The following is a 23,564-nucleotide window of genomic DNA, read 5'->3' on the forward strand; positions in this document are numbered from 1 at the left end:
AGTAAGTAAGTAAAAGGATAGGAGAAGGTTACAAGTTAGACCAGAAGACACAGGAAGATGATACAAACTCTAGGAAACTGCTGAAGATGAAGGAAAGACAGAGTGAAAGAACAAAGACAAGAACAGGACAACTTAAGAGCAATAGGGAAGCTATATATTTTACTAACTTTCCTTTGAAGCTAATGACAATCAAGAGAAGGAGTAAGTAAGTAAAAGGATAGGAGAAGGTTACAAGTTAGACCAGAAGACACAGGAAGATGATACAAACTCTAGGAAACTGCTGAAGATGAAGGAAAGACAGAGTGAAAGAACAAAGACAAGAACAGGACAACTTAAGAGCAATAGGGAAGCTATATATTTTACTAACTTTCCTTTGAAGCTAATGACAATCAAGAGAAGGAAAAAGAGAGAAGAAAGAAATCTGAATTAAGGCAGGAACAGGAACAAACAGGGAGATAAAGAAAAAAGTAGGAGAGTGAGAGATTGAGTGGAAAAACAAGAAAGAAAAAAGGAAGAATTTGGAGAGTGGAAAAAATTTTAAAAATAAAAATTAAAAATAATAGGAAAAGAAAAAATAATTTTAAAAAGATGAATAAAAATAAAGGGCCTCCTTCAGGGTATGTCTCTGCTGTCACCATAGACAATGTGGGCAGCACTGTGCAGATCTAAGTCAATTAGCTTCAGCAAGCTAGCAGCAGACCCCTAAGGGTCGGTCTGAATTCCTTGACCACTTGCACCGTTAAACTCTGCAAAGTTCTACTGCAGGTTCTAGCTGCTCTTCCCCTGAAGATAGTCCAGGTTCCGATGGGAGGATGTGATCCCTTCAACTTACCAACTGTGTTGGTCTGGTGTGCCTTGATTGCAGAGATTCTCTTCAGTTTAAAGTGGGCTTTAGTTTTCATCAAGGAGTCTGAGAGAGGCCCTCTTTCTGTTGTTCACTTCTGATCTGTCTTCTGGAGCACAGTATAATGGCCTCTAGGACCCCTTGTTCCTCTGCAGTGTGTATCTAGACACTGACACAGACAGGAGGCCCAAAGGGAGAGGCTGGAGGCTCTGGAGGTGGGGAGGAAGCCTTGCTCCACGTGGCAGCTCCTAAGTCTTTTTAACCATAAGCAAAGTGATATCTCACATTTTAAGTGTAATTTTCATTTGTTTCACTGACAAAGGAAATTTGAACATCTTTCCAATGTTTGCTGGCCACTTGGATTTACTTCTCTGTGAATTGCTTCTCAATAATGTTTGCCTACTTTTTGGGAAATTTGTTGTTATCTTTTTATCCGTTGATAAGAATTTTATTATAGTTATTAACCTAGGATAAATATCATTTCCAAAGCTATACTTTTTTCTTTATTGTGTGATATCGTTCCTGTAAAACATATTACATTTAACTAAAGTATTTATTTTTCTCTTATGAATTCAGATATATCATTTGGTTAAAAACCTCTCCTTCAAATAAATTGTATATTTAATCTCCCACATTTTTATGTTTAATTGTATTGTATTGCTAGGTTTCACATTTTTAATCTGTCAGGATTTTATGTTAACAGTGGATGATAAAACTGTGGATGTGAGTAGAGAGGTGAGTCCATAACAGTAAAATTGAGTTAATGCAAGTGAACTTTTTCATAGACTGTGGACTTGAAAGATAGAACTCAATTTTTTCTCCCAGCTATATCACAAAGGTATGCCCTCTACCTTTCTGGTTTTTTGAAAATATTTTAACCAGTTATAAAAGTTGTTTTCTTGGAGTGTGGGAAAACAGGTTAATGAGATCACTATGAAAAGCCTCTTTCGAGTTTATAAAGCAGTAACCATCCACTGTCACACTATAAAGCAGAGATCCTTACTTAACGGATCGAATTTTGTCAAGCTTATCACTTGACCTCATAGAAAAAATGTGAACTGTGAAAAATTAACTGTAGATTTAAAATCCATGATGAAAGTAATTCCAAAAACCTATTTTCTCAGGAGATGCAAGTGTGAATGTCTAACACGTAAACATGTTTCTTCCTCCATCATTTCTTTTGCTTTTAAGTTCAGAAAGTAACTGTGACCACCAATTCTTTTCCTCCATTGTCAAAGACAAATGTCACATCATTTCTGTGATTTCAGTGACAGAACTCTGGAGCTGTACTAGAATTTTTCTTTATCCTTATAAAATCCCTTTGCTTGGACTTAGTAGGGCAAGTTGAATGTCTAAGATCTAAAATGTCATAAAAAATATTCTTCTTTTAAAAAACACATTTCCATGAACAGAAATATTCAGAACACAAGGAGAGAATAGCACATTTTAAAATACCAGAGTAAACTATGGTATTCTTTCCCCCAATCAGCTGCACACAGCTTCTGTTAGATTGTATGCTAACGTAGCCCTCACACACAGAATGTCACCGCCATGAAGAAATTCTAAGAAAAATTTTTAAATGAAGTTTGATTTTTCTGGCAGACACTGCTTAAGCTATTCCAGTTTAGATGTTCGGAGCACAGCCTTGAATTTCAGCACTTTTCCTGTTTCAATCACTTCCACAGACGCATCTTTATTTAATCATTTCACTTTGAAAGGCATATTTGTTGTCCATTTTAAGCACATTTCTTTCATTATCACTTTGTCACCCAAAAATAGTATTTTCTTGAGGGCTCATTTTTATTTAGCAAAAATGACCATAATGCCCTTTAAAAGTTGTGAAACCTTCTTTTGAATATTTTCAAATACCTAGAGCTGCAGACTCAAAAGATTTCCAGAAGGATTTAACTTATATTCATGTATCGGGCTGAAATACATTAGAAAAAGAAGTAAAATGGTTTGTGTGGTGAGGAGCAGATTTCTTAGCTGTGAAATTTGTAATCATTCAAACAAACTATTTGACAGGAACCTTTCCTGTAACAGCTCTGTTTAGCTTATGGAAAGCATTTTCTAGTTTAATGAGTGCTCATCGGTTAGTGAAGAAAGCTGCCGCAATTTACCAGGGTCCTCTCCCTTTGGTGTGGTATTTTATATCCAGAGAGTGGCTTGACTCAATAATCTCTTTGATGGCTGATAAATACCATTGGATGCAGATGCAGTGATAGAAAATGTCATCATTCTCAATTAGATACTACAGTGGCCATATCCGTTTGGATTCTAGAACATTCTAAGAACCTGAAGAAAGCAGTTCAGTGTGGATTTTCTTCGGCTCCATGAAGGCCATTCTAGGACCACCTGTTAAGTCACAATTTCCACACTGTGGTAATATATTGTCCTGCAATAATATTTCCACCCATTTAGGGCTTGAAGCTACAAATACTTATCACCTCTTGGTTCTTCTGGATGGGAATTGGGCTAAATTCATTTGGATTCTTCACTTTAGGTCTCACAAAGATATAATTAAGATGTGGTCTGGGCCTGTGGTCTCATCTGAGGCTTGAAAGGGGGGAAAGATTCACTACTAAAATTCTTGTAGTTGTTGATGAGTTCAGTTCCTTGCAGGCCTTGAAGTTCTTGGTTTCTTGCAAGTTGTTGACTAGAGGCCACCCGCAGTGCCTTGCCTTCTCCTCAACTCAGTCAATTCAAAATATCACTGCTGGCTTTCTTTCTTCATTCCAGAATTAAAAATATCCATTTTCTCTGGGTCCCCCTTGGTAACTGAAACAAATCTCTACTGTGGTGCTAATAAGCCATGGGATTTTCATAGTGGTCTTCTCCTTTCCAGAGTATGTGTTCATTCAGACCAGAAGTGCCACCTTCTTTTATTACTGGGAGTCTAGAATTTAGAAGGGCTTATAAATATTAATAGTAAAATATATGAATGAATAAATCTGTTTTGAACTGTTCATCACTAAACTTTTACATCAGTATCTTCTACACCTTTTAATAATTACCTTTTATAATAATTATTGTGTTTGCTTGCTATTTGCCGAAACTGTCCTGAGCCTCATTTAATATTCATAGCATGTGTCTTGCTTACTTTTCTCAATGCTGAGACAAAATACCTGATGCCCAAATTTAAAAGAGGAACGATTTATTTCAACTCACAGTTTGTGGAGGTTTCAGTAAACTATTGGCTCACTCCAATAGGGTGGCTTGGCAGAGGGAATCACAGAGAAGAAACCATGGCAAAGGAGGGCAGGCAGAAGGCAGCAAAGCAGCAAAGTAGCAAAGCAGCTTCTTTCCCTCCCTTATACTCTGTCCAGGCTGCCTGCCTTTTGTGTGGTGCCTCCCAAACCCAGGGTGGGGCACCTGTAACCTCAGCGTCACACCTCTAATCCCACTAGCACATCCTTAATCCCAGCATCACACACTCCAGTTCTAGCCACCTCTAAAAAACCCCACCTATAACCACATGAGGCTTTGTGGGGGCATCCAGATACAAGGCATAACAGCATGCTATAAGGTCACAGTTATTATGGTCCCCACTTCCAGATGGGGAAGCTGAGGCATACAGATTAAGTAATTTACTCAGTTATATACAGGGCAGTGGCAAAAATAATATTCATACCATCACTGCCCGGTTCCAAAGCATACTCTTAACTTTGGTTGCTTCCTGAACTAATCTTTCATTCTTACATTTTATAATTGTTCTCTTTTATTATTAAAGATTTAATGAATTATATCACAACCATTGTATTTTATCATTTTTTTTCATCTTTCATAACTTCTTTTACCCAATTTTTTTTGTTTTAACTGGATATTGAACCCAGGGCCTTCACACTGAGCCACACCCCAGTCTTTCCTTTTACCTTTTACTTTTGAGACACTAAGTCACTAAATTGTCCCAGGCTGGGTTCAAACTTGCAGTTCTCCTGCCTCGACCTCACACCGTGCTGGAATTACAGATGTGTGGCCATCCATCATAGCACCCTTTTCCACAATTGGTTATCATAAAAAAAAATTTCAGCATACAACCAAATCAAAAGATACTATTTGAATACCTGTATTCCCACCAATTGGATTCTACCTTTCCACTTTACTATGCTGGACCTGTAACAGATATATTCATTTATGTAGTCCTCGATTCATATAATTTTATTTATTTTTCTATTTCAAAGTAATCTTTTGTTTGTTTTAATTATAGTTTTCTTTTTAAAATGTGTTTTTCTTCGGCTACTTTTTACTTATTTAGAAGAGGAAACAGTAGGTGCCGGTAACTATTTGGCACTGTTATTGTGAAATATTTGACTGTTAAAATACTGCTGTTCTCTCACAGAATGATTATTAACTCTAATTGTAGTTGTACTTTTAAATTTTAGTCAGCTCCTCCACTAGGCATATAAACCTAGGGTAAAAAGGTGTAATCACAAAATAAGGTGAATGCTTCAGTTTTTGAATTTATACAGTAAAAGACACATGGCCATTATTCCCCCTCAAAATACTCCCCCTCTCAGAGTCCATTTTCTTGTCACTTTCTGGGGCAGTTTGGAAGTCCTCTCTTATGAGCATCGTTAGTTGTCCTGTCATGGCAGCTTTGATTTCAGAATATTTAAGAAATTTCTGTACAATAAAAACATGACAGTGTAGCCTCACTCACCTTATTCACTAGGGCTGACACCATGCATTTTCTGGCTCTTCTCCAATGTCAAAATGACCAGGAAAGATAAACGTATTGAATCCAGTGAAGACATCAACACAGCAGTGACTGCACCACTAAAGACCCTCTCAAAAGAAGACTTCCAAAATTGCTTCAGAGGTGGCAAGAATGTGGGATGAGTGTGTTCGAGGGAAGAGGGAATATTTTAAGGGGGTCAGGGGCAATGTGTCTTTTATTGTATAGAAGTCATTTTTTTTATTTTTAAATTTAAACCTTCACTGTATCTTTTGATTATACCACATACACGAACACCTCCTGGTAAGAGAAATAAAAAAGGAAATCACTGGGGAGAGTCTTTGTAAACTTTTTTTACCAGGGATCGAATTTGGGACCTGTGCTTGGAAGGCAGTGGAACCACCGAGTTAAATCCCTGGCTAGAAAAGTATTTTTATCTCAGAACTTTTTCAAATTTCATTTCTAAAGGGATAACTTATGGTTGGAAACATTCCAGTGAAGTCATAGGAGAAGGAGTAGAAGGCCTAGGTTCAGGCTGAGTAGCTCTTCTACATCAGCTTCCTCTGATCTATTTATTATCAGTGACATTCTCCTCCGTCCAGGTATAATTTCAGAAGTTTCTTTCTACCTTGCAAATTCCTAGAATGTGTTGCAGAAATCAAGTCAGAGTTGACAAGGGGTGAAGTTATTCACAGCAGGGTCTTTAGAATGAAGGAAGCTGCACTATCCCCCTGCTGAGAATTATTTTGCTGCTACAAGGATCTCTCAAAAGGAAATTGAATAAACCAATAAACAACAGCTCCAACCATGCTATCTGCAAAAGACACAAACATTAGCATAGGTTTCTTGCTTGTTCAAATTCATTGCTCATTAAAAAATGGTGTATTTTCATTTGCTGAATGTCTTGGATTAAAGCTCTAAATATCCTCATCAATATTTACTGTATTTTTAATAAAAATAAGATATTTTTCTGAATTTTCAAGTGGAATACAGAATAAAAATAATAATTCTAACAATTCTTAAATGTGTAGGAGCTTACCTAAAACTGTTCTGTATTCAAGACAACTAGTTTTCTGAAATTGGCAGATTACTGCGTATTACTTTATTTTTGTTTTTTAAGAAAAAGTTTTGTGCATATATTTGCTATTTTCAAATTAAAAGGTTCCATTCTCTCCAAGCCATGTGCCATAGTTAGAATGAGAATCCCCTAAGAAGTCTTGTGTTAGATTCCTGTCTCCAAAGTGTTGTTATTGGGAGCTGGTGCGACACTGTGATGTGTGGTCTTCCTTACAGGAAGGTTTTCCCTTCCAGGGGATTGTGGGATCCTAGTCTCTTCTCTGTTTCCTGACTCTGATGGGAGCAGTTTACTCTGTCACACACTCTTGCTAGCTATGAGGTGTTGTTTTTTCAGAGTTCCAAATAATTGGAGCTGCCTGATGTTGGACTGGAACCTCCAGAACCATAAGGCATACTAAGCCTTTCTGCATTATAAGTCAGTTGTCTAGGTATTTTATTACAGTAACAGAAAGCTGGCTGGTACATTAAGTGATTCTGTTATTTCATGAGTAAGATGATAATGTTGATTAAATAGCTTTAAAGTCCCATTAATGAGTAAAATGGGAATTGCTTTCCCCAACACCTATGCTAAACAAATCAAATGGATCATAAACAAATTACCATTGGAAGATGTGGAATTTAATTCTGATTGTAGAGATCATTGTGGTCTTCCATGCATACAAATTTTTTGAAACATGAAGAAAACTATAAGACAGAATGACATCCACTTGCAGATGTAAAGACTGACATACGCGCACCCACTCCCAAGGTAGGAAAGCTGGCAGTCAACCCTCAAGTGTGCTCCACACCATTATGTTATTTCTTTTTTACACAAATACACACATGCACACACTGAAACTTAAAATTACATATGAAAATAAAATAAAATAATATATACAGAATTTTTATTTATTTCTTTGTTATTTCCAAGCATAAGTGAAGGATTTTAATTGAGTCATTACTTAGGCTGCGGGGAAGAGTTCTTTGTCATAAATGAGAATTCCTTACTCTTTTGATGGAGACTGGAATCTTCTTACCTTCAAAATAAAAGAACTATTTTATGAGGGAAAGGGACTAGAGGCTTGGATTAAATAGATCCAATTGTCTTAGAGTGGAGATGGCACAAAGTGGGCTAGAAGCAAGAGGTATGTAAATCCATGTAATTTCTAGGGAGAAGTTTAACCTGTAAATGTTTTAACATTTTGACTTATTAATATTTATATATTCCAATATATATCCAAAACAAATTTATTTGTAATGTGAAAACTGAAAATTGATACGTCTAATTAGTATAAACAAAAAGGATAAAAATATATTTCAGTTTTTTTAAAATGTCATGGGTAAAGGAAAATCCCCAGAGGTTAAAAATTCCAAAGTGACTGTTAAAATTTTCCTATTTTGTACTGCCAACATTCTCAGCACATTACTTCTTGTTTTTTTGTTTTTTTTGTACCAGGAATCAAATTTGGGTCCTTGTGCTTGTGAGGCAGGCACTGGAACCACTAAGCTAAATCTCCAGCACTTTACTTTTAAAACTGTAAAAAAAAAAATTTTTTTTTTTTTTTGTTTTTTGAGACAGGATCTCACTACATAGCTGAGACTGATCTGTGTAGCCCAGGCTGGTCTCGAACTTGAAGTGATCCTCCTGCCTCAGCCTCCCAAGTGCTGGGATAATAGGCATGCGCCACCACGCCTGGCCTTGAAAATATTGCTTTAAATGGTACCCATGTAGTTCTTGTTTGGACGAGGTTACTAGGTCATGGAATCTTACATTTTGCTCCTATGTTTTCTGAATGTCTATTTTTGGTTAAGTCCATTATGATGTAATAGAAGTAGAATGGTGACGTATCGGGTGTAACTATGCTTTTCTAAATCAGGACGAGCCTAGCTCGGTCATTTCGGCAATTTGCGGAACTATCACAAATTATAGAACTGAATTCCTACACTACCAAAAAGATTATTGGTTCGTATGAAGGCCCTTTTTAGCCTAATTGTTCAAGGGAATAGTCCTTCATATTTTGAAAACCTTCATTTGTTATTCCAGAAGTTAAAGTCTATGGACTGGAGACTGTTAAAAAATACTCTATTAAACTAAAGCAAAGAGTTGTTTTTTGTTTTCAGTTGTTTTTATGGCATTAAATCCCTGGAGACAAAGTAAACACTACAAGAAATTTTAAAGACATGGCTTCAAAGAACAGCTCTGCAGTCTCAGTGATATACTAATATATTATTATTAAAGCCATTTGAATTCAGTCTTCACACTTAATAGTTCTTTCAGAAAAAGTGGAAGATGCTTTAAGAATAATGCATTTTGTCCATCAACTACCTTCACCTGTCATTCAAATACTGATTTTGTTCAGGTAAAGAAAGTTTTACCACTGTTTTCAACACGCTGTCAAAGATGTCTTTATTGTCATTTGAGGAATCATCTCTGCAATTTCCTTCTGCCTGATAGGACAGCATGTGGATGACCTTCCTTATTCAGGCAGAATGAAGTAGGTTATCATGGTACTACCCACCTCCTACAGGTAACTCCATTTTCTATCAGAAAAGAGACAAAGGGACGTTTGAGAATTAAAATCATTTCTACTCCATCTCCTTGGTATGTCTTTCAGGTAGAATTTGGAAACTAACCCAGGTGGAGCATTAACTAGTGTCTAAAAATTTGCAAACTTCCCCCTCAAAATCAACCCACTCACAAGTTGTTCTGAAAGAGTTGGTGAAAGAGAAAGGAGAAAGCCAAAAATATATCTGAAACCTCAGAGACAGAAAGTGTTCAACAGAGATGCTCAGGAAACGTGGCAGCTCCAACATGCCTCTCCTATGAAGGCTCTGTAAGAAAAACAAAGACACATACACATATATTACCAACCGACGTAAAAGCCCAGATTCTGGAAGCATGCTTTTGTTTTCTTGTGTGTGCATTTTTGCTAAAATGGTTTAAATTATTTCTTACTCTTTTAGTTTAGTTTTTCAGAAAAGTTAAGAATTACAGCTCACTCATGTATTTAGGAACATAAAGGATCTATAACAAATTATTCACTTAGGTTAAAGAACTTAATCAAAATGATGGCTGAGATAGAAATAGTTTCAATACCTGAAGGCAAAGAAATAGCTTACCCAACTCTGAGGACAACTTTACCAAGTATAATATCAATAACTTTAAAATTTAGTAACAATCCCATTTTGTTAGCTTTCTATCATTGTGAACAAACACCTGAGATATGCAACCTAAAAAAGGGAAAGCTTTATTCTGGCTCACGGTTTGAGAGGTTTTAGTCCATGGTCACCTGGTCCGTTTGCTTTTATGACTGTGGCGAGGTGAGCACCACTGCAGAAGTATATGGCAGAGGAAAGTTGCTCAGTTTATAGCAGTTGGGAGCATGGACGCAATGACCTCTTCACCTAAACCCCACCTCCTCCAGTTTCTACCAGTTCTCAGTAACTGATTGGGTGATTAACTTACTACTGAATTAATTCATTCATGTGGTCAGAGACTTCATGATCCAATAATCTCCCAACCTCCCCCCACCCAGAACACTGTTGCAATGAGAGCCAAGCTTTCAACACGTAAGATTTTTAAGGGCAGTTAATATCTAAACCATAATACTACTCATGCTCTTGTAATGCTTTAGTCATTACAAATTAAACTTGCATGCAGTTATTATTGTAAAGAAAAACAGAAAATTGGGGCCGGGGATTTAGCTCAGCGGTTCGGTGGCCTGCCTTGCAAGCGCAAGGACACTAGTTCAATCCCCAGTACCAAAAAAAAACAAAAACAAAAACAAAAACAAACAGAAAATTCATTGCTATGAAATCATGCTCAAGAAATATTAGTGAAGCTTTCATGTCTATCACACATCCATCCGCTTCATTATTTCATTTATTCTACAAAATTATTGTCTAGTATCTGGCAATGTCCTAGGCACCAAGCTTATTACTACCAAGTAGCTGATATTCACTCAGAAGTGTTCACAGTCTGATTCGCAGAACATAACTACAAATATTACACACAATATTGTATTTTATTTTTAATAATACTTTTAAGCATTTACAGTACTTATGAACAGAAGCAAAAACAAGAATGACACATTCTACCAGAAAGACCAAAAGTCAGAAAAGATTTCACAGAAGACAACGAAGCAGCAAACAGTGCCAAAATTATTATAACCTGATATCATTCCTCATCTTGAATTCTCACCAGAACACCTGAGTTGGATATTACCATTGCTATTAGAATTAAAGCTCAAGAAGATCAAATGAATCACTTGAAGTTCCTTAGTGACTAGCAGTAGTGCCAGATTTTGAATCTAAGCCATCCAAACCCCATTTCTTTCTACTACACACACACACACACCATCCCCATCCTCCCTGTCTGGAGGCCTGCTCTAATGAATTCTCTGAACTCCGTTCCCAAGAGAAATCATTGTCATTCAAGGAGCCGCATCCTTGTCTGGGCACTCGTTCAGTGTAGATGAAATGAACTATGACATCGGAGAACTGGAAGGGATGTTAGAAGCCATCTCATTCAACTTCCAACAGAAAACAAACAAAATGGTACCAAAGAAGTGACTTGAACAAGGTCATGAAGCCAGTCAGAGGTAGAGTGGTTCCAGAAGCACTTAGTGCATGCACCTTGCCTGGTGCCTGAGCTGACCCATCTTCGAGTGGCCACAGTGTCCACTGCATATTTCTGATGGATAGTTAGTTTTAAGGAAAGAACTAGCATTTTTCCCCTCTAAAATATATACTGTATGTGGGAGTGTGGAGCTTTGAGGACAGAAAATACAAAGCATTAACCAAAAGAAATATCTATTCATCATTAGAAATGCAAAGGGACTTGGATGTGAGAGAATTACAGAATCCAGAAAGCAGAACATTCAAGATGGAGCCCCAAATTATCAAGGTCATGGGCATTTTTAGAGCCATAACCAGCATTTTAAATTAAGTGTGTGGCTCTTTGTCTTTTTTAAATTGCAAAAAGAACCCTACCATATATACATAAATACACTGCAGTATGACAGTGAAAGAAAATCAATTTCTTTTCATTTCTGGACTTGCTCTGTGAAATAAGCAAAGGCAGACTTAGTAAGGAGACTATTTGAGAGGGTATGGCAGGAGGGAAAGGGATGGGGACTTTCAGGACAGGCAGGACTATATAATAGAGGACTCTCTGACCATCAGATCTGCTGGTTTCTGAAGTTAGGTGAGATGGGCTTTTCTTTTATGGGAAGTAATAAACAAGGCTACAAAGAACTATTCCCCATCAGCCTACGCTTTCTTTGCTCAGTTCAGATGGAAATTGGAAATTGGCAAAGCACAGCTCTGTTAGTCCTAATGTCACCAGATGACACCAGTTAAGCTGGATGCCAACAGTTGACACAGCCAGCTGCTGGCCACTGGTGCTCCCAGCTATCACTGTTCAATGCTGATTTGTACCTGACATCGTGGGTTGACTCTACTGGGTGCTGCTCTCTGATGCCGCCTGCCACAGCCTTCTGGTGCCAGCTGGACACTATGGTCCAACTTTACTGAGTGTTGGGCTCTACTGCTGGTTTTGAGAGCTCTGCGATGCAAACAGCTCTGGGTGTTTATTACTCTTTCTTTTGAAACAACTCCTAGGCTGGGGATTTAGCTCAGTGGTTCCAGAGCCTGCCTCACAAGTGCAAGGACCCGAGTTTGATCTCCGGTACAGAAACAACTGTCTCAGGATAAAAATCCCAAATAGACTTATAGGACTTCTGGAGTCCGCACGACCTGAGAAATGAACCATGATCAGATTTATAGAAATACCAACGTGTCTTTATTTTGGCAGAGCCTGGGCTGCAACACAGCAGGTTCAGGACACGAGGAGGAGTCCTCCTAGACTACAACCCACCAAAGAGTGACTGAGGAAGCTGCAGGTCTTTTTCAGTGAGGGGTGAGGCTAAAAGCTTGCAGGGAAGAGTGGGTATGCAAATAAGAAGCCCACACCCTTCCCTTCTGATCTTAGCATTTCACCCTGTTTCCGGGGGTCCCTCTGTTAAAAGGGGGGGCAGCGGTATCTTCTGAAGTGGGGGGAGTGGGCGAAGGGCGTCATACTTGGCTTCGCTCATGTTAGAGTGGAGAATAGGGGTTTGATGACCAAAGCAAACTGTTCGAGTCCATGGAGGGGTAGACAGCTACTGGGCAAGCCACACCCACTTTCCAGCCAGCGGCAAAATTGAGTCAGATGCTTCTAGGCCGACTCAGAACGAGGTATGAGAGGAGATCGAAAGGGTACCATGTTAATCAGCTTTCTCAGATACGTATCTGAGAAAAAACATCAGGAAACAAGGATGAAAGATTTATTTTGGCTCATGGTTTCAGAGGTTTCAGCCCATAATTGACTGAGCCATTGCCTTTGGGGCCTGTACTGGGGCAAACAGCATGGTGGATTAACACATCCCACCCAGTGGTGGTTGGGAACACAGAAAGTGTCTGGAGTTGCAGTATCTCCTTCAAGGCGGCCCGTGACTTACCTTCCGACTAAGCTCCTAACTGTTGGCATCCAGCTTAACTGGTGTCATCTGGTGACATTAGGACTAACATTAGGTAAGTTCCACTACCTCCCAATAGTGTCACAGCCTGGAGAACAAACTTTAACATTTGGGCTTTGAGGGAACATTCTAGATTCCGACAATACCACATACCCGGATAGGATTAGTAGATGGAGTTCTCAAACCCAAGGGCAAGCTCCTAAAAGGTGCTGTATGCGACCTCAAACTGAGTGTGGATCAGTGCTCATGGGCCCCAGAGAACGAGAGAAGGAGAGAAGTATAACAAAGGGGAATTAACAAGCAGTTTGTTCTGGTTGGTCAGGGAGCACAAACAGTTCAGCTAATCATTTACAAGGAAACATATGGGAATTTAGATTTTCTATGTTTGGCTTTGTTATAGTGAAATGGGGGGGCAGCCTTGAGATTTAATCTTAGCCACATGAGGAGAGATGGTTTCTGTCATTAATTCCTTTTTTAGGACACAAAGGGTTGAGCATATAATTTTGTTGTTTTATTGTGAGTCGTATTAGATGATTTTTAACGTATTGCGACAGACTTCTTTCACTTAGCCTTATGGATCACGATCCATCTATTTTCTTACTGAGGACTCAAATTTATCCTTCTTTCTGGCTGGGTAGTCCTCCAATGAATATACATACGCTGCATTTTCTTTGTCCATTCATCGGTAAGTGGGCTTATGGGCCACTTCCATGATTTACTATTGTGAGTTGTGCTGTTATAAACATGGGTGTGTATCTGTCACTATAGTAGAATGATTTTAGTTCTTCTGGGAAGATATTCAGGACAGGTATAGCTGGGTCAAATGGAATTTCTATTTGTAGTTTTTTTGGGATATCCTATAATGATTTCAAAAGTGGTTGTACTAGCTTTCATTTCCACCAAAAACGCAGAAGTGTTCCTTCTTCCCCACAGCCTTGTCTGGCTTTGTTGTTCAGTCCTTGATAATGGTCATTCCTATTGGAGTAAAGGGGAAAGTAAGTGTTATTTTAATTTGCATTTCTGTAATGTCTAGACATGCTGGCTGAACACTTTTTTCCAAAAACATTTTTTATTGACAGTTTCTATTTCTTCTTCTGTGAAATGTCTGTTCATTTTTTTTCTTCTGTCTTCTATTTTTGGCAGTTTAATTTTCTGAGTTCTTTATATATTCTAGATATTAGTCTGCTATCTGAGGAGTAGCTGATGAAAATATTTTCCCATTCTGTAGCTCGCCTCTTCGCTCTCTTGGTTGGTTGTTGTTTTCTTTGTTGTTTTTTTTTTTTTTTTTTTTTTTTTTTTTTTGTACCAGGGATCAAATTTGGGACCCTGCACTGCAAGGCAGATGGTGGCACCACTGGGCTACATCCCAGACCAGCAGCTTTTTAATTTAATGCAGTCTCATTTGTTGATAGTTTTTCTTCTAGAAGAGTCAGTCATTCTGCTTTTATATATGGGTCTTTGATCTATTTTGATTTGATTTTAGTACAGGGTGAGAGATATGGGTCAAGATCCATTCTTCTGAAGTAGATAACTAGTGCTCCAGGCACAATTTATTGAACAGGCTATCTGTGCTCTAGCATATATCATTGACCCCTTTACAAAACTCAGCTGGCTAAAGGTGCTTGGGGTTGTTTTCTCCATCCTCTATTCTGTTCCATTCATCTACATGTCTGTTTATTCTGTGTAGCATGATGTTTTTATCAGTGTAGCCTTGCAGTATTAGCTTTGAATATATTTTGAACTCTGGGATATAATGCCTCCTGACTTGCTTTGCTGCCCGGTATTGCATTGGCTATTCTGAGTATCTTATTCCAAAGTTGAGGTTAAAGGATGTATGGATGTTAAAGAAATTATTGTCATTAAAAAGTAGCCAAGTACTTTGTAAAGAGCCAAGAAGAAGGATGCGTTGAGGGCATCTCAGGAGTCAGATCCCTGGGCAAACTCAAGGGTGCAAAAGTAACAACCTTTTATTTAGAAGAGAGTCCTAAAAATGCTTACTTGGGCAGGGCCTCCTAGGGATTGGTTCCCTAGGATTTATTTTAGCAAGCTTATTGATTAAGGCACTCAGAGGCCGGTAAAGCTATTGTCCGTGGGGGCCTGGATACTGCTTTTTCTGACACCAGAACTTGGTATCATCCACATAATGCTGGTTTTACTGGCAATCAGAATACAAGAGTTGTCAGGTCAGTGAAGCTTTTACCCAGATTTCAGAGGAAGGCCTGGGAAGGCAAGCAAGGAGCCCCTGAGAAGGAGCCAAACAGCCTCACTGGAGGAAACATAGCCTCTTTAATAAATGGCGCTGGAAAAACTGGATTTCAATTTGCCAAAGATTAAAACTAGACCTATATCTCTCACTATGCACTAAACTAAAATCAAAATGGATTAAAGATCTAAATTTTAAAACAGAAACACCAAACCAGCTAGAAGAGAGGTTAGGTAGAACCCTTGAAGACAATAGAGTAGGAAAAGATTTTATGAACAAAACCTCATTTGCCTGTGAAATAGTACAATCATTAAGTGGGATCTCTACTTATTCAAAAGCTTCTGAACTAGAAGAGAAACTACCAACAGTGTGAAGCCACAACCCACAATGTGGGAACAAGTTTTCACCAGCTCTTCCTCAGACAAAGGTCTGCTATCTATAATACATAAAGAACTTTAAAAAAATCAGACCTTGAAAATTTAAAGACCCAATCCAAAAATGGGTATCTGAAGTAAACAGATATTTCTCAGACACAGAAGTAGTAATAGCAAATAAACATATGAAAAAATGTTCAACATCACTGGTCATTCATGCAAATGAAACCAATACTGAGATTCCACCTCACCCCAGAAAGAGTGGTTGCTATGATGAAATCAACCAATAACAGATGCTGTTGGGGCTGTGGGAAAAGAGGAACCCTGCTCCACTCATGGTGGGAGTGTAGACTTGTGCAAACACTGTGGAAATCATAAAAAGTTCCCTCAACGAACTAGGATTGGAAGTCCCATTTGACCCAGCTCTTCCCGTGCTGGATATCTTCCTTGAGGATTAAAAGAATCATAACTCAGTAATATATGAGCACCCATGTTCATAGCAGCACAATTTGTGATAACTAAAACTTGGGAAGCAATACAACTGCCTTTCAGCTGGAGACTGGATGAAGAAGATGTGTTTTATTTTTATAAAGTGCAGTACCAGTCTGCCATAAAGAATGAAAAACTAGAGACATTTATAGCTAAATGGATATACATTGAGGAGATACTCAAGTGAAATAAATAGGACACGGGTGAATACAGAATAGTTTCTCTGGTGTGAGAAACGAAGTGTAAATAAGGACTAAAAGGTATCGTAGATAATGTGAAATAGGAAGAAAGGTGCAAAGGGAAAGGGAATGTTTGACAGGTAAGGGAAATGAAAGAAGGGAATGGAATTAATATGAGAAAAAGAAAAAAATGGAAACAAAGTCTTTATAGATAAGGAGGGCTGGAGGGGTTGAAGAGAGGGCAGGGGAATGGGAAACAAATAAGAAACAAGATGGATTATGTAAAGGTGCAAATTTCCAAAGATGAAAGTCATTATATTGTATACCTGAAATGTACCAATAAAATTAATGACATAAATAAAGGAATTATCGGGACCTCTTTGTCCTGTCCTTTACCTTCAGGTGAACAGGTTGCTACGCTCTATGCCCCTTGCCATGACAGGCCATCTCACACAGGCTCAAAGCGACAGGGCCAACTGATCATGGACAGGAACCTCTGAAGCCATGAGCCAAAATAAATATCTTCTTTATAAATTGATTTCTAAAGTATTTTGTCAAAGGAAAGGGAAAGCTGACTAGTACAGAACCAGATAAGAGATTCTATTATTGAATCAAAACAAGCTGGTCTACCAGCTAAAGTCTGTCTCTTATGCAGAACGGATGCTTCTAATGGGTGGTTAGGAATTCGCTGCAGCTATGTGCTTTTTTATCAATCGCTCAGATACAGCAGTCACACTCTAGTGAAAGACAGAGCTCAAATAGTCATAAAAATTATTACTGTAAATTGCAATTCAGTGTGGAAAAATATAATATTTTCTAAAAATCATGACTAGAGTTCTCCAAAGTACCCAGTAGAGTACCCAGGGAGACAGACAGACCAGGTACTCAGAATTATCTATGCTTTATTCTATAGCCAGAGAAGTTCTGACATTGTTTTATTTTCTTATGAGGAAAGAAAAGGAAGGGAATGAAAGAAAATAGAATGGAAGAAAAATCTTCAAGCCAAGGAATGAGACCTTAGGAAAAAATCATACCTTTGAAATCTAATATTGGATGTCTGGCATCCAGAACTCTAGAAAATGAATTTCTGTCATGTAAGCCAACTACTCTGTGATATTTTACAATGGCAGCCCTAGAAGAATAATACAGCAACTGTTGCAATAAGTAAGGAATAATAAAAAGCTCACTCATTTTCCCAATCATCTCTACGAAGTAGGAGAATAACTTCAAATGTGGGCAGATTTCAGTGCCAGTGAAGTAGACAGCACTGATTGACTTTTTTTTTTATTCATATTGATTCTTTTACTGACCAGAGGGACATTACTTTATTACTGGTTTTACCTTGGAGGGTCTTTTATAATTTCTCATATGGGACTTTTTCTCAGAGAGAGAAAAAAAAATTTACTCTTGAAATCAGAATGTAATCAGGTCCAATCTCTAAAGACAGGAACACTAGTAACAGTTTGTTAGCAAAGGGAAACCCTGACTGAGTAGACTGTGGTACTCTTTCCATAGGTCCATATTGGACACCTCTAAGCATTTGCCTCTTATGTTGACTGGATACTGCTTTTTGCATTTTCCATTTATTCCAATTTCATGATGTGCAGCAACAGAGAACAAGGAAATTCCATGTTTCCTTGACATTCTTTCGAGTTCTCAATGATATCTTTTGCCATGGCTCTCTGGGCTGTTTTCCCCCAAGCTGCTTTTCCTTTATTCATTCTCCTATTCCCCTATAAATGAGGTTGTTTTTGTTGTTGTTGTTTTGGTACAGTGCATGTCAATTTCAATAAATATTTCACAAACACTTGAAATAATTTTAATTTCTGTGTATAAGCTTTGGATTTAGGTGGTTGTTTTTCTAAAACATTGAAGTGCATCCTAAAGCTGTTTATTTTGGCTTTCTCTATTTTTCTAATATGGGCATTCACAGCTATAAATTTACCTCTGAGGACTGCTGTTCTGGTGTCTCATAAAGTTTTAGTATTTTGTACGGGCATTATCATTTAATTCTACTAACTAGTTTCTTCTTTGATTTCTGTGATGCATTGACTTTTCAAGAGTATATTTCTTAATTTCCATGTGTGTTATGAGTTGTGGTTAGCTGTCTCCCCAAAGCCTCATGCACTCATAGGTGGGCCTTTCTCAGAGGTGGCTGGATCTAGAGCATGTGTGATGCAAGGATTAAGGGTGTGAAATTACTAAATCAGCCTACTAATTAGTTTGGTGCTGCCCTAATCCTGGTAGCCTATAGTATAAAAGGGACAGAAAGAAACTACTAAGGTCCCTTGTTGCTTTGCTACCTCTGCCCACCATGAACTATGTTTCTTCTGAGATGCCTGTCTGCCATGCTAACCTGAGAGACAGCCAATTATGAGCTGAAACCTTTACAAATTGTGAGGTAAATAAATCTTTCCTCCTTTAATCTTGAATGTTAAGTATTTTGTCTTAGCAATGAGAAAAGTAACTAACACAGAATTTGGTAACAGAAGTGGGGTTTTTGCTGTAACTATACCTGACCATGTAGTTTAGGAACTTGTGGAGCTTGATTTGGGGAAGGGGAAGAGTTAGGAAAGGTTCAGAGGTGCCAGATGAAAAAGTAGAGATGAATACCTTAGACTGTAATTGATAGGAGATTCTAGTGAGAGCTCAGAAGACCAGAATGCTGATAGAAATGAAGCCAGTAAAGACTAGGCTCAGGAGGTTTCTGCTAGGAAGGATTGCATTGGCTGTTGGACTGCAGATGATGTGAGTTGTGGCTTGGCAGAAAGTTTGTTTGCATTTTTCTCATATCCAGAGACTTTGCCTGAGACTGAGATAAGGTTGATGGACTAATTAATTTTGCAAAAGAAATTTCAAGGCAGTCTAATGGGACCATGGTATAGCTACTATTAGGGGATTTTACCAGATTTATGTTGAGAATCAAGAGCAAGGAGCTCAGCATAATGATTTAAAATGGTTTGAGTTTGGCCATAAAGAGAATTCCAGTATAGATGGGGCCTGCAAAGATGGAAGAGAGAAGAAATTAGTTGCTGATAAGACTAGGAAGAAAACCCCAATTATTTTACAAGAAGACAATAGACGAGGTGGCCTGAAGATATCACAAGAACCAACAGAACTCCAGTCTTTTCAGATTCAGAGTTGCCGAAGTGAAAGACTTTGCTTTGAGAAGAGAGCCCCAGAGCACCATGTTCTGAATGGCAGCAGCATAGGGACATTGTTCCTCTGATTTGGTTCCTAGTTCTTGGACCGCTACAACCAAGAGAGAAGGAAGACTGGCTGCTGCTCCAGTTGGTGGCAGTTAGCATCATCCACCTGGTGCTGGTTTTGGGTCCTTGCAGGATGCAAGGGTTGCAGGGTTAGAAAGGTTTCCACTTAGACTTTAGAAGAAAGCCAGGGAGCCCAGGCAGTGTGTGAAGCTGAAGATGCAGTGGAGACCCCAGAAGTTTGGAGAAGCCAGGAACATGGTTTGTCTGAGGAAAAACTGCAAAGAGGGAGCAAAGCTGTCCCAAGAGAGAAGCCTTTGGACCTACAACCACCAACAGTGGCGATGGATGTCACATCTTGCCACAGATTACCTCAGATGCTGGACTTGGAACTACAGGACTTAATGCTTGCCCTGCTGGATTTGGGGCTTGCTTGGTTCCCATCCCTTTCTACCTACCCCTTTGTACCTTTTGGAATGAAAACATCTACCCTGTACCACTGAATGATGGAAGTGTTCAACTTTCATTTCATTTATACAGAGGCTTGAAGGCAAGAGTTTGCCTTAAATCTCAGAGGAGACTTGGGACTTAAACTTTTCAGCAGTTCTGAACCTGTTAGGACTTTGACAACACTTGGAGATAGACTCAGTGTTTCATTTTGTTTTTGCATAAAGGGATATGCATTACTCTTTTGAAGGGACTTTGACAACTCTTGGAGATGGACTCAATGTTTTTTGTTTGTTTGTTTTTTGCATAAAGGGATATGCATTACTCTTTTAAGGGCTAGTGGAAGAATGTTATTTTTTATGTTTCAGTGTCCCTTCAAAGCCTCAGGTAGTCATGGATGGGGCTTTCAGAGGTGGCTGGATCTAGAGTGTGTGATATTAGGATTAAGAGTGTAAGATTACTAAATCACCCCACTTGGTTTGCTGCTGCCCTAATTCTGGTAGCCTAGAGTATAAAAGGGACAGAAAGAAACTGCAAAGGTCCCTTATTGCTTTGCTACTTTCTGCCCACCATGAACTATGTCTCTTCTGTGATGCCTGTTAGCCACGCCATCCTATCTGGAAGCCAGCCAAGTATGGAGTGAAACCCCTACAAACTGTGAGATAAATAAACCTTTCTTCCTTCTTTGAGTTTTGGATATTTTCTCTCAACAATGAGAAAAGTAACTCACACACTATGTTTGCATAATTTTTGTGGGGTATTTTTGCCACTGATTTCTAGATTAAATTACACTCTGGTCTGATGATATGCATGAAATAATTTTTATTCTTTTGCATTTACTTAAGCATGCTTTATAGGTTAGTATATAGTCTTATTTTGGAGAAAGTTGTATATGCTGCTGAAAAGAATGTGCATTCTGTTGTCATTGTATGGAACACTCTATAGATAAGAATATTTGTTTTGACTCAATTTTTGTTGTTGTTGCTGATTTTTTTGGCTAGTTTAACTGTCTGAGACAGTGGAGTATTAAGGTCCCCTATTATAATTGGGTTGGTATTTTTATGTCCACTAGTGTTTGTTTTGTAATGTTGGGCATTGCCAGTGTTCAGTGCAAATATGTCTGTAGCTCTTTGTTAAACTAATTATTCATGTTTTTTAACATTTCATTTAGCTCAGCTGACTTTTTATTAGTGTTTTCTATAAGCTCCCTGATTGTTTTATTAACTCCATTATGTGATTAATTATATTTTCTTTGAGCCCACTGAGCACCTCGCTGATCTCTATCTTAATCTCCTCTGTTATCTTTATGAATAATTTGCCTAGGTGGCTTTTGCTTTCCTCAGTGCCGCACGAATCAGTTGTGGGAGTATTGAGAGTGTTTGGAAGGTTTTGTTTTGTTTTGTTTTTCTTTTTGCCTTGTCTGCTCATGTTTCTATTGTTTTTTTGTTTGGCTGGTTTTCTGCTTAGGCATGTGGTTACTTATAGTAGAAATATTTTCTTGTTAGAATGGAGATCTCTTTAGTTAGTCTGACATTTAGTGATGTGCTCAGGGCATGGCTAGCTATAGTTCTTGAACTCTGTCCCAAGGTCCACTCACCTCTGTTAATATAGGAGGTTGTATACAGTGTAATTGACCTAGCTCCCAGTTCTCTGAAAATGGACCATAGCACTATTAATGTCACAGAGATAATCTGCATGTTGGCATACAGAGAAAACCTATTAATAGCAACAACTTTGAGACCCTGGCAATAAGTAAATCAGCAACAGTCATATCATCCAAAACAAACTAGATATTGACATACCTTAAGAATGAATAATGTACCACCCTTCACCTTGGAAAAGAAATCTTTAGTTATAGTGTAAACCCTAAGACAAATCAAATATTGACACACAGAAAAATCTACTAAATGCAGTAACTATACCTCCAATAATGACAGAATGGAATTCAACAGTAGTAACAGAATTATCTAAAGATTAATAAAGTTTAATATTTACATTATTAAAGATATTGGGGTATGGGAATAAGAGAAAACAAAAAGAAAAATTTCAAAAATTAAACAATGTCCAATGAGAAGGAAAAGAGAAAAAGTCAGACAAAGAATTCTATTATGGGGTAGAGGAATATTTTTAGGATTAGGTAAATGTAACAGAAAAAACACCAATAAGAAATGGAAGATTAAGAGATGGAAGGAAAAAAGGAAATAATATGGAGAATAAAAAAGAGAAAAAAGAAGGAATAAGAGAAAAAGAGGAAAAAAAGAAACACAAAGAAAAACAAAAGAAAAGGAGCCTGAAAAAAAAAATTCTCTATTTTAGAATGAGTGGTTTTTGTCAAGTATCCACAGCTTTGGAATCCAGAAGTTCTTGGTTTTCTCCACCTAGAATGATGGCCTATGGGTTTGTGAGGTACACTTCCAATTCCAGAGGCCCTCTATTTACCCCAGGCTGTGGCAATGTCCAGGCCAAGATGTGTCCTTGCTCCCATTGGGGGATATGGAAGGCAGTCAGACCACAGTTGTGTGCTGAATGTGAGCAGCAGGGCAAGGGTTCAAGTACTTAATGCTGGTAGACACTTTCAGACCCAGCTATTTCTGCATGAAACTCAAGCTAAGCCTGTCTTCTCACCATGTAGGGTGGACCCATGTCCTACCTGGCCTGAGTTTAAATTTCTCAGGGGATCTCTATGTAGCCCACTCCCATTCTGTGGATGTCTCCCTTGGCTATCTCTCACCCTGGAATTCTGGGAGGGTAATGCCAGAATCTCTGAAATGAAGGTTTTTGTTTTTTATATTTTAGTTGTTCTGAGTTCCACATTCAAATAATCCCTTCCCCAAATGGTGCTTATCAAGCATTCTCTGGTGATATGAAAGATACCTGTGCTTGAATCCCTCTCTGATTTCTGTCATGTGGAGTCTCCTCTGAGCAAAATCCTGTGATATTTTAACCCATGGGCTCCGCTGCTGTTTCTCTCTGGATTCCCCTATGCCTGTGTTCTTATCTTGCTTCTGGAGAGCCTGGATCCCCTCCCAACAAGCCACAAGAGTTGGGGAGAGAGACTATATTTGTTTCTTTTCTCTGCTCTGTGGGCAATCTCTCTATACAGCTATTAACTTTTTCTGTCAGTTCCTTCCTGGTTCCTAGGATCTGCTTCTCTTTTTTCTCTTTGGCAAGTTGTTATTTTCTAGTGTCCTACAAATTTAGAATCTTCAAAATGCTTTTATCTTCTTTTCTGTTTTCATTACTACTGTTAAATATTCACTTCTATATTTATTTAAAACCTGACAAGGCATTGTGTGCAGATCTAATTAAGTCATATTAACACACATATGTCTCTGTTTCCAATGATGTTGATTATATCTGCAGTTCAGTTTCTGAGGCCTGAAGAAATCCCTCACATAATTTTTATACTCAGATTTGCGATGACTCCTACTAATCCTACAAAATTTTGTCATAAAATTTTCTTGTATCTTCCTTGTGGTGGGAGTCTTTTGTTGGTTTTTGTTCTGAGACAAGGCCTTGTTATGTGGCATGGTATATTTTTAAACTCTACAGTGAACTGATCCACCTTCTTCA

The sequence above is a fragment of the Fukomys damarensis genome, unplaced genomic scaffold (assembly GCF_012274545.1).
Source record: "Fukomys damarensis isolate Sample0158 unplaced genomic scaffold, DMR_v1.0_HiC HiC_scaffold_19, whole genome shotgun sequence".
NCBI lineage: Eukaryota > Metazoa > Chordata > Mammalia > Rodentia > Bathyergidae > Fukomys > Fukomys damarensis.